Here is a 13402-nt window from a genome sequence, read left to right on the forward strand (position 1 = left end):
TCACGGGTGCAAGCCTATGCTCAATATTTGGTGGGATCAGCTCAGCGTTGTGTATTATGAGATATCAAAACCGACTGAAACAATCACAGGCGATTATTATCGAACGCAATCAATGCGTTCGAGCTGAAGATTGAAAAAAAAAACGGTCGCAATACAACGAGATACATGATGAGGTGATTTTACAGCATGACAATGCTTGACCCCATGTTGCGAAAGTGTTCAAGACATTTCCTACTTCACATACCGAATTCTCCAGACGTTGCTTCATCGGACTATCACTTGTTTCGATCAATGGCACACTGCCTGTTTGATCAGCCTTTCCGGTCTCATGAAGACGTAAACAATTGGATGGATTCGTGGATCGCTTCAAAAAAAGATCAGTTTTTCCAACGAGGGATTCATACGCTACCCGAAAGATGGAAGAAAGTAATGGCCAGCGATGAACAATACATTGAATCATAGATGTATAACTAGTTTTTCAAATGAAGTCTAGAATTTCTGAAAAAAAAAACGGCGAACGCAAAGTTGTACGCTCATGTAAGTTTTTTGAGGAAGTCGTGAAAGTATGCTCACATTACAGGAGGGAGGATTTCAAAATCTGTCATCTAGCCTATTCTAGCAAAGAACGTTTCGAAGAAACAAAGAATTCTTGATGCAAAAAGCACCAGCATTTTTTCCAAACCGCTCATTAACGATCAATCTCAGTTTTCGCCAATTTACCCAACTTCATCACTACCCACTTTCCCCATTCAAAAGATCCAATTTGGCCCACTCTCACTATACATAGAAACGAAAATGAAGCCGTCCAATCTAAAACGGGCAAAACACCATCGAATAAGTGGGAAAATAAATTATTCGACTTAGCAATTTCCCGGAGTGTATTCAAACGAAAAATCGCAACAATCCTGGAGATTTCCATTTGCAGTCCACCCAGGTGGCCAACGTGCACGAGAATTCCGAGAGATCTGCAACGCATGCGCGGGCCACAGCATCCCTTTCTGGGACAGATCACCCGGAGTCCGGAGTCAGATGCGAGCACGATTACTGCGTCAACTCTATCCGAATATCGACATATTGGTGCTACTAATTTAAACTGAAACCATCAGAGTAATTTTAAACGAAGTGAAACAACAAACTTTCGGAAAAAAAACTAAATTAAAAAAAAAAATTAACTAACCGAAAAAAAAATTTACAGTTCACGTAAAACTACGCGATAAACAAATTTAGAAACGCACAAGACGAAGAAAAGATGAGTTGATGTGTAAGTTTTTGGACACGTAGAATTTCGATGTTTTATATGTAGATAAAAATTGAAAACTTTTTTGAATGTATAAACCTAGAGGCTGTTCGCTTATAATTTGGGGCCAAATATAGAACAAATTCTAAAAAATATAGTGAGATGTGTTTAGTTTAGTCCTAGAGCAGATAGAAACGTATTCGTTTAAACAGGAATCGTCGCTAAGGTAAGTTCAATTCACTAACAGATAATATTCGAGTTGCGTTGTCCTTTTGGGAGATGTTTCGTTACCCTAGGAGTTGTGGGATGTCTGACCCAATTGTCACGGTGCTTGCTGATTGAAGATCCTTTATGGACGATTGCCAAACGTTTTCCTCCTTGTCTAACACATCATCTGACCACTTGAACAGAGGTAGCGTTTTGTTTCAAAGCGTTTACTTCCTTTGAAAATGAATACTGAGGATTCGGTGTAGATGGAGATAATGATGGTGATTTTTAACGTAATTCCTGCGATAATGCTTGGTTATTCTAGACTGATTTCAAGGCAAAAATATAGGATATTAAAGAGTGTCTTCTCTGTGATTTTGGACGGTTACGAATTTCAAGTAAATAAATGGTTTGTTTGAGTCTTGGTCTTGGTCGTTGTTTTTCATTTGATTTGAGGTTATTTTGAGAACATATTAGAATTTGAATGAAGACCACAAAATCTAATGAGGACGAAATCATCGGAAATTAAGATACGAGAGTATTTTAAAATAGAATTCAGGTATTATCAATGAGAGGTAAATATGGAATTATTGCAGGACTATGTGAAGCTTTTATTTTCGGTATATCTTACAAATATTGATATACATATATACAGATTTATTTGCTCAAAAACACAACTTCAACCGGGATCAAAGATTACTATAACAACCAATAGAAAAAGAAAATAGCTGATTAACAATTATTGAATTAATATTTGATATATCTCTTGATTTAAAATCTGTAATTGTCTAGAAATACAATCTCTTCAACTTCAACAATAGTAGAAACTCAAAAAATTTATCATGAATCATGATCCGAATGAACGTTTCAAAATTTCACTCTTTTCTACAACAGTTCTAAATTCATAGATTATTTGTTTTACTCTTCAATGAAATAAATATGCAGATTAATATTTTCAGATCAAAATACTAATTTTTAAAAATTGAATTTCAACTTCTGGTTGATACTGTCTTAAATAAATTTTCCTATGAAAAGAAATTTAATATCAATGTTTTTCAATACGAATAAAAAATATATAATACTTCACTCAATAAGAAGATTCGGCTTTGATTTCAAAATTACTTCTGCAATCACTTCTTCATTAGAGCCAAATTCAAAGTCAGCAACCGTTGTTTTAGATGGAACAGAGTCTGAATAACAATCATCGCTTAAGCTGTTGCTTTGTTTGCTTTTTCAAAAATAGTTTTTTAACAATACACTAAACTCATACTTATTCATTGTAAACAACTTAACTTTTATTATCTGGATTCAGATATAAGTCTATGTTCCGAAATTTTGACATCCATCGTTTGAAGCAGGGTACTGATGAAAAAAAAGTGTTATGCTACTGGCAGTGCCATCTGTGTACCAGGCCCAAAACTTATTTGATGATGTGGTATGTCCGCTTCTTTTCTTGAAGTTTCTTAACATATCCTTCATCAACCGTTAAGGATTTTCATCACCTATGCCATTTAGTATATCGAAACGCAAAAGTTCATTTTTTAGATTTTTCGTTCGGGAGTAATCCTATTTACAAACGCGCTGACATAATAAAATAAGAACATGAATTTGTTATCAATGAGTAGAATCTTATCGTTTAAAAAAAAGCTTGACTGAAAATTCGAAAGAAACAAATATCCATAAGAAGTTGTAAAGCGCTTTATTTGGACAAAGAGCGTCCATAAATGAAGGAAAACAATATTCTCGTTTATTATTTCAAATTATCATCCCATATAGCTCATTCGGATACTACAAAGCAAAAAATGAAACAAAGGAATAAATTATCACAAAAGGTAACTGCATAAAGGATTTATTTCCAACAAACCCTCAATTATTGAAATTGGTTATTGGACAATAATTTCATCAGTCTTTGAATATTGAATGAATATGAATGTAGTTGTATTGAGAAGCATCATTCAATAGAATCAATTATTGGTTTTGTTTTTATTACTCCAAACAAAAGACTCATAATACTTAGATATTAATGCATTGAAAGGTTTTAGATTAAGCGTTCACTTTTGTTGATGATCCAAACCTAACCTTGTTACCAACATACTACAAAGCAAAGACTGCTTTCAAAATTATTGATAAAATTCCCACAGTTCTTCCTCAGAACTGAGCAAGATCTCACAAAGGAAACATAAAAAAACAGTAAATTGCTATGCTGGGATCAATTTGTGGGAGAGAATGTAGTTTCTTGGCCTGTTTTCTAGGCTCTTCACTCTCGCCATAACATGTTTCGATAAAATTCCCTCGGGCTACCCCAATTGATGCGATGAAGTGACCTACACTGCATTAGGGCACTTCAAAAGCTCTGCAATATTACGCAGCCTTGTAACGATTGACAGAGGTACAGTATAGGTCAGTGCAGGTATTATGTATGTGTGAGGTTGACCGCACATTTATATTCGTTTATATAGGATAGATACATCGATAAAAATGCTCGTCAATCTCCTCAGTTTATAAATATTTTGTAACTGTCTTGTATGGTTTGCATTTTTTCTACTGGTTTATTCATTTGACCAACATAATGACAATTGATATTGATATATGACAAAAACAATGTAATATCGGTACAAACAGAAAATTCAAACCATCAACAAATGATAGACAAAATATACAAATAAACAAAGAACAAACTAATAAAACAAAATTAAAGTGGACAAATTTTTTGAAGCTGACAATATTTTTTCACCAACATTGTGGCATCTGCAGGTTACATCACATTTTGACTCATAAATAAGAGAGCTTGTATACCAACTTATATATAGGTAACAAAATTTGAACCTAAAAAGACCTTGATGTGAGCTTTACGGGTACATTGGGCATTTGTCACCTGGGATTTTCAAACTGAAGATATTCAACAATTGGGATAAGTTTACAATTCTTTTATTTGAAAAGAATATTTTGGAAACTATATCTATTTATTTCGAGATATTCTCTTGTTTCCAAGACTCTGTGCGACTGAAAATATTTTCATTACGTGGTGTTCAAGGATCCAGATTTGATTGTCTTCAGTTGTCTGTATCTCACGTTGTATAAGTTCAATCAGGTTCCGCTAGATGGCATTAGATAGATGAGATATCATACTACAAAAACTCTTCTGACAGTTTTGTGATTAGTTAAGATTGAGCGCGCGTCAAAGTTGGATACAAGCAAAGAGAAAATATGCAATAGTTTACAGTTATTCTTCGATAAAGACGAAAATGCAAGTTAGGCGGCTGAAAATATAAATAGTGTTTTGGTCCTGATACTATGATAGCCAATCACGCGCAATTTTGGTTTCGTCGATTTCATAATTTCGATTTCAAATATGCACCACGCATTGGAAAGCCAATTGTCGAAAATGTCGATAATCATAGACATTGTCAAGTTCGACCACCATGTTAGCACTCTTTCGATTACCCAATAGCTAAAGATTACCAAAAAAACCGTTTGGAACCATTTGAATTAGGCTCGTCTCAAGAAGAAGTTCGATGTTTGGGTAGCACACGAGTAAACGCAAAAAACCTCATACACCGAATTTCTATCTGTGAATCGCTGCTGAATCGCAACAAAATCTATCCATTTTTGAAGCAGTTGCTGACTGGTGACTTACGACAACGTCCAGTGGAAACGGTTGTGGTCGAAACGCTGTGAGCCGGTGGAAACGGTGGCCAAGCTAGGATTGACGTCCAGGAAGGTTTTGTTGTGTGTTTGGTGGGATTGGCAGGGAATTATCTACTATGAACTGCTTCCCTACGGCACAACTGTTAACTCGGAACTGCACTGTCAAAAATTGAACCGTCTGAGGGAAGCAATCACCCAGAGGCGACCAACTTTGGCCAATAGGAGAGTGTTCCATCAAGAAAACTCCAGGCCACATACATCGATAGTGACTTGCCACAAGCTCCGAAAGTTTATTCGGGAGGTTCTCATGCATCCACCTTATAGTCCGGACCTGGCATCAAGTGAGCACCATCTGTTGTTTTCCATGGTGAACAATTTTGCTGGTGAAAAATTGGCTGTCTCAATTTCTAGTCGATAGGAACGAGGGCTCCTAAGAAAAAAGCATAATGATATTTTCTTCAAAATGGCAACAAAGGAACGAACAAAACGATGCTTATTTGACCCGAATCTGATCATTCTAACTATGGTAATTAAAGCCCTGTTTTTCATGCAAAAATAATAGATTTCTTTTAACTACTCCTCATATATATCTTAAGGCATCTGTAAAGTAACTTAATAATTGAATCCTCTATGTTTACTCACTGAACAACTTCACCTTGAACATTAAAAGGTGTCTGAAAATACCAAAACGACCAACTTTTTTGGTCAATCAATCCATTCCCCTCATTTTTATCGAGCTCATCTACACTATGTCCAGTTATCCTTCATGATATCCTTAATCCCTCTCCAGAATCCTGCCGTTCCACGCACATTCCCTAATTCCTGTAACTAATAATCCCAGTATCAATTTTCCCAAGGCATAGGCGATTAACGAAATTGATCGAGCACTTGACAAATTCACGAAATCCAGCCCATGTTCTCATACGATTCTGGCTGTTATTAACCCTCATATAAATTGCATTAGGGGATTGAAATCTAATCTGGTTCCTGTGGATTACTCCAGTTGTGGATATACATCGAGTAAGCAGACCTTTCGATCCAGGTGCTGATGGTGATCTATTGTATCGCAGTATTCTTGGTTGAATCACTGCGTGATTTGAGCTTGAGCTATTAATTTCATCGTGTTCCTAATTAAGGAATACATTTCGTATCTATTTGTCTATATTCTACTGGGATTAGGGATGTTTCAGTGAAAACTGAGAATCTGTAGGTAACTGATACTTCATTATCTGTATGGTTTACAGGTTGGTGATTTAGCATCTGTAATAGCGAGGAAGGGTGAGATAATTTTGTATCCAAGTTATCGGAATTACTAAGAACTGGTGCAAGATTTGAATATCCGGGAAAATATTCGAGATACTATTTTTATTGAGAAGTTCCCATGGTATACAACTTTTCTTCCGCCGTTTTGCAATAGATGGCTGTTGCGGTAGTCGAAATAAATAGATCGTAAATGTCATACAATAAGTTTAGGTATTTGTAAACATGTGTTTGATTGTCTCAGTCTTTACTTGTCGGAAATTCATCTTGATGATTAAAAAGTAAAATAACTTATTTCCGCTTTATATATTTATTTTCACAACAATTGTTTCGTCATGATAACATGACTTCGTCAGGTGAGCATGGTTACCATGCTCACCTGACGAAGTCATGTTATCATGACGAAACAATTGTTGTGAAAATAAATATATAAAGCGGAAATAAGTTATTTTACTTTTTAATCATCATTTGTAAACATAACGCTATCGGAATATTAGTCGATTTGTGCCTGCATCATGAAGTTATTCTCGATTAAACATGTCAGCTTATGAAGGCAAATTCACGTCATTTGCGGGAGATTTTAATTTTCTACTTTGATATGAATAAATTTGCAGCTGAGGCTCATCGAATGCTCTCAAATATCTATGGTGAGGCCACTATTGGTGAAAGAACGTGCTGAGAGTGGTTTCAATACTTCGAGAACGGTGATTTTGATGTCAAAGACCAGCATGGCGGTGGAAGAGGGAAGGATTTTGAAGATGCAGAATTGACGGCATTACTTGATCAAGACTCGTGTCCAACGCAACAAAAATTGGTAGGATCATTGGGAGTGACGCAACAAGCCATTTAAAAACGCCTGAAAGTCATGGGAATGATTCAGAAACAACGGAATTAGGTGCCGTAAGAGTTGAACAGTTGTGGAAGGCAAATAGGGAAGGAATTTCTGCATTGCATTGGTAACTGGAGAAGAAAAATAGGTTCAGCGATAATTCCAAGTGCAGAAAATCATGGGTATATCCCGGCCATACTCCCACGTTGATGGCCGAACCGAATATTTATGGTTCCAAGGTCATGTTCAGTATTTGGTGGAACCAGCTCGGCATAGTGTATTATGAGTTGTTTAAACCGACTGAAACAATCATAGGCGATCGTTATCGAACGTTATTAGTGCGTTTGAGCCGAGCATTGAAAGACAAACGCCCGCAATATAACTAGATACATGATAAAGTGAATTTACAGTACGACCATTCTCGACTCCATGTAGCGAAAAAGGTCAAGACATATTTGGAAACGTTGAAATGAAAGTGCTACCCCCACCCGCTGTATTCTCCAGACGTTGATCCTTCGGACTATCACTTGTTTCGATCAATGGCTCACGGTCTGGCTGACCAACACTTCCAGTCTTATGAAGAAGTAAAAAATTGGATCGATTCATGGATCGCTTCGAAATATGACCAGTTTTTTCCAACGCGGGATTCGAACGCTGCCCGAAAGATGAGAGAAAGTAGTGGCCAGCTGAATCCAAAATGTCAAACCAGTTTTTCACAATAAAGCCTCGAATTTCGGAAAAAAAACAGTGGAAGCAAAGTTGTACGCCTATGTAATATTTGTCAAACGGTCAATAGTAGATAGCATCATAAACGTAATTGTTATTCATTCGACAAATGAATCACCATGAAGGAAATATTCCCTCGAAATGATACAGAATGAAATTGCCAAACTGGTGCCACAAAAACCAAAAAGGTCTGTATGGAATACATTGTTGGAATTTCTACTGACCATAAATTACTCTTTAGATCGTCTTACTACTCCAGAACATATTAGAAGACTATATACTCTTAATATGATGAAGAAAAAATGTTGTGTCTTTTCTTCAAATATTCAGTTTGAAGAACCGATCCTTTTTCGGCTCTACCTCTGTTGTGCCCTATGCCTTCAATCTAGAACTCAGCATGATAAAAATACAAAAATGTTCAACAGTCCCTTCCAAACTTTCATTCGCGATACAACCCTATTGAAATCCTGATTTTTTCCACCTATTCAAGGATTTTTCGCACAAGAATCGACAAAGGTTCCGTTTCTTCCGGCCCTATTTTCGTCAATCCTAATGATTCAAACGATTGCTTCTCTATTGCGTGCTGTGTATCTCAATAGGAGACCCCCCGTCGAGAAATTCCCGTCTCAGCAAGAACTCCCTGTCAGGAAGTGGAACAGAAAAGTGAGCAATTTTCTCGAGTGGAAGAACCTTGTCGTCCATAGTTACTGACCCCGTCGTATGGAATCTCGGCTGAGGAATGAGTTTGACGTTCGTTTCTTCGCAATATCGAGGAAAAAAGTGCTGAAGTCAGACGAGAAATTTTGTCAAGAACGTGTGAGATTCAAGAGTTTAAATTGATCTAATAATGTGCCTCCTAGGAAATATTTTACGATTTTCAACAATGGATGAAAATATGTAACAAAAATTCAGATAGATAAGTTCATATTACAAAAGTAGTTCATAATGTGAATTACGTAGGCGTACAACTTTGCTTCCGCCGTTTTTTTCAGAAATTGAATGCTTTGTTGTAAAGAACTGGTTATACATTCATAATTTAAAGTATTGTCCATCGCTGGCCACTACTTTCTCCCATCTTTCGGGCAGTGTACAAATCCCGCGTTGAAAAAACTGTCATCTTTTGAAGCGATCCACGTATGGATCCAATTTTTTACTCCTTCCAAAGACCAAAAGTGCTGATGAGCCAGGATGTGCCATTGATCAAAACAAGTGATAGTCCGAGAGAGAAACGTCTAGAGATTACGGCGTGTGGGTCAGGACTTACCATTTCAACGTTTCCAAGTATGTCCTGAACACTTTAGCTACATGGGGTCGGGCATCGTCATGCTGTAAAAACACTTTTTCATATTTCTCGTTGTATTGCGGCCGTTTGTCTCTCAATGCTCGGCTCAAATGCATTATTTGGTTCTATAATGATCGCCTGTGATTGTTTCAATCGGTTTCGACGACAACTCATATAATACACTACGCCGAGCTGGTTCCACCAAATACTGAGCATGATCTTGGAACCGTGAATATTCGGTTAGGTTGTCGACGGGAAAGCATGGCCGGGATATCCCTATGATTTTCAGCGCTTGGGATTTTCGTAATGAACCCATTTTTCGTCTACAGTCACAATGCGATGAAGAAATCCCTTCCGTCTTTGCCTTGCAAGCAGTTGTTCACAAGCAAACAAACAATAATGCCTCCAATTCTGCATCTTTTAAAACTTTCTCTCTTCCACCGCCATGCTGGTCTTCGACGTCAAAATCACCTTTCTTGAAGCGTTGAAACCACTCTCGGCCCATTCTTTCACTAATAACGACCTCACCATAGGTATTTGAGAACATTCGATGAGCCTCAGCTGCAAATTTCTTCATATTAAAACAGAAAATTAAAATCTTCCGCAAATGACGAGAATTTGGCTCGTAAGTTGACATGTTTAATCGAGAATAACTTGATGCAGACACAAATCGACTAATATTTCGATGGCGTTATGTTTACGAATACCTAAGCTTATTGTATGACATATACGATGTATTTTTTTCGACTACCACTTACCGCTACAGCCATCTATTGCAAAACGGCTGAAGCAAAGTTGTACACCTAATAATTTAAACCACCTCTTCGAAAAATAAAAATGCCGTGAAACTTTTATTGCGAAATGGCGAGTGTTCTTTTGCTCCTGTGGCATCTAGCGCCATCTTCTTGAAGATTAAAATTGTCTACATCAATATCTTTCCATTCTGGCCATCAAAAATCACTTCTCATAGTTCAGTAGCGTTATCCAATCACTGTAACAGTTGCACCAGCTTAATTTCTGATTAAGTGAGGTCCAATCACACTACCAACCCGAAAATAGCACCAAACAGTGACTTCTTGAGGATGGAAAGGATTTTCAACGATTATTCTTGGATTTTTCGAGCCCCAAATGCGACAATTCTGCTTATTAACGGAGCCATTGTAAGTGAAAATGGGCCTCATCACAAAAGAAAGGAAAAACATTGATATAAGTGAGCTTTTTGAGTTGATTAACTACTCCAAAATTTGAAAACCACTCTGAACACCTGAAATGGCTGCGATCAATCTTTTTCCTGTTCCAAAACTCAAATCAAATTTTCTAGGTATTAGCATCAGAAAAATGTTCTGATGATCGTACATTCATTGCCGTAGATGTATTATTTCTGAAGGGACAATACACATAATAATAAAACGTAATACATATTCTAGTGCAACAATGTCCTAAAAAACGAACCATGAAATGTGACAAATTGTTTTTTGTGAAAAATTACGGGGTAAAGGTCCGTTTCCTTCCTTTATTTCCTTGGAGTTTTCATATTTTCCTCGTTCCCATGGGTTTTCCGGATACTCCTTATACCTGTTCTTTATTATTCCCCATTACCGACTCTAACAACTGCAACATATTCCTGCCAGTGGAGTTTTCACATACTTTTCGAGCTTTTCCCCGCCTATCGGTGCTTTGTGCAGAATTGGGCCAACAGGATTATAGCCAGATGATGGAAGAGAGCTATTTGAACGTTCTTAATGTAATGAGAATTTAGCGAGGATGAAATTTGCATTTGATTAAAATATATTTTCTTTTATAATTTTCTTTCGGCTGAAATGCGAGTCTTCCTTTGATAAAAACAGAAAATTTCGGTCGATAAAACCTCAGCTTGAGATCTAGAATTCTTCATTGAACACTACGATATTATGAGGCAACATCAATTCTTATACAGCATGCCACAAAATGTTATTTATTAAACACATCAAATATTCAATTTTCTCTAGCTCGACTTTTATAGTTTTGTGTTCTTCAAGGGCTTAATTGACTCATGAAAGAATGAGCTCTCAAAAGCTCCTGACTTAATTTCAGAACTCCATTCATTTTCTTTTCGATTAAATTGCTTGAATTTTCAATGATTCTGACTCCTGTACTGACATGGAATTTTCCAAAGCTTGCAATTATTATCAGATAAATACATTTTCTCTATTTCAGTATCGTAATGAGTTCATTATAGTTCTAAAAACAGTGCTGTAATGAACTCATTACAGCATTGTTTTCAGTCATATTTTTCGTTCTGTGGTTGTCTACACTAACTTACAATCCTATCAAAATTCAACACACATCAATTGTCAATATAATATAATTTGGATTAAGTGGAATAATTTGCGACATTAGTCGCAATTTCTATCTTAATTCTGTTGTTGTTAAATCGATTTCGGCAGACATAATTCACGAATTTAATACATAATTATGAATCATTTCAAAATTCGAAACGTACGATTCAATTTCTTATTCCGTGATCTGTCAATTTTCGGAACAGTCGAACCAACTGCCATGATACAATACAAATGTCACTAGAATGTAAAATCTGAATTTTTCATTGAATTTCGACAATATTTCAGAAAATTTGACTGAAATAGAAAACCTCACCCTAACTTTGGGCCTCCAATACATTTTTAGTGGCTTCTCTGAGGCGAACTATGCCAATGGTTATGAGGGTTTCTTTATCGTATGCAAAATGGTGGAGGCGCCTCTTGAACAAATTGAATACTTCTAAACTATTTCTAATGATATCAGATATAAACTGAAGGACTGTAATTTGAAATCTGTAGCTTGCCGTTATTCCTCTTATAATATAGAATTGAAAGTAATTTTGAATACCTTTACATAGGTCATCATAAATTAGTTTATTGTTTCTGCATAGCTCTTTCTTACTAGTCAGCTGATCTACTTTTCCGGTAGATAACAACTTATCATACCTTAAAAAATAATCTCGCGGGTTTTTCTCAATATGCTGCAACGATTAATTGAATTTTTTTCAAGAAGACTGGATTTATTCAGATATAAGCAACACCCACAATATGAAATCTGAAGAAAAAAAAAATCCACTCAAACTCGAATATCAAAAAAGCGAACGGAAAAAATTGAATTATTTCTCCTCAAATAAAGTAAACCAGTGAATTCCTCGAACTGAGGTGAATTCTCCAAAGTAACCGAGGAGATCCGATACAACAGAATTTAATTGGAATTCTGATACAGTATTTTACCGGCCATTGTGTTCTTTCAAGGTTCTCTCAAGAAGAACTTTGCCAAAAGCATTCTGCTCCCTTCTCCCATTGTTTGATATTGATTGAAATCGATATGAGACTCCTTTTCGACTCCCTGGATAATTACTGTTATCATCAGGTTGTTCGAAAACAACTCAAGGGTTTCCTTCCGAATTTGAATAAACAGATCCATAATCTTTATGTTTTTGTTTCGATGCTCTGCCGCTCTAAAGGAAAATATGGAATTTTCTTCTTATGAATTGAAATTAGATATATTTGAAAAACTATTTGAGCTATTCGAGAGTAATAAACATAAATAAAGGGAGCATATGTCATTTCAGTAAGCAAATTTTGTCCCCAACATGAACTATAAAATTTGACATGAAGCGCGCTGAAATGAAAACATATCTGTGATACGATATTTAACTCAATTCTTGAGTTTCTCCTCAAAGAACGCAATTCTTATGTCCGAAAGTGAATCAACGTTTCATATTAATTCAAAATATATTGAAATAAGTACCTAAACATATCAGAAATTCAGAAAACACAGTCCAAGTGCGCCAAACGACGTGGAACAGCCGATGACATTAGGAGAGCAAAAGTTGCTAAACCTTGGATTTCAATAGGTAGATACAGCAAATAATAAATATTCTGCTGATTATAAATTCGACAATTAGGAAAAATATCGGTTTCCAAATATTCAAATTTGCATATTTAATCGAGAATCACTCAAATGAATATATTTCATTCAATATAATATACATACATTCATAACGATATAGTTAAATTGTGGATTTGAAAATCTATCACAATCCGACAACGTGAACCATGTTAGAGACATGTAAAAATTGCGTAAACTTCTTCTATGTAAGTTTATTACTTTACAGTAATTACCCAGATTGTAATTCAAATTTCCCGCCTTACCTCACTAACATCAAAATGTCATATTCAGGACATAGAAT

At 36.0% G+C, this 13402-nt stretch overlaps 1 protein-coding gene across 1 annotated transcript in view; it reads left to right on the forward strand.

Annotated features, from left to right (window-relative positions):
* The first annotated feature begins 1043 nt into the window (after nt 1–1043).
* LOC123683139 overlaps nt 1044–13402 on the forward strand; it is a 95490-nt gene continuing 83131 nt past the window's right edge. The window contains exon 1 of the mRNA XM_045622037.1: nt 1044–1463. The gene's annotated coding sequence lies outside the window, so the exon portion shown is untranslated. The remainder of the gene's footprint in view (nt 1464–13402) is intronic.

The sequence above is a fragment of the Harmonia axyridis genome, chromosome 6 (assembly GCF_914767665.1).
Source record: "Harmonia axyridis chromosome 6, icHarAxyr1.1, whole genome shotgun sequence".
In the NCBI taxonomy this organism is placed as follows: Eukaryota; Metazoa; Arthropoda; class Insecta; order Coleoptera; family Coccinellidae; genus Harmonia; species Harmonia axyridis.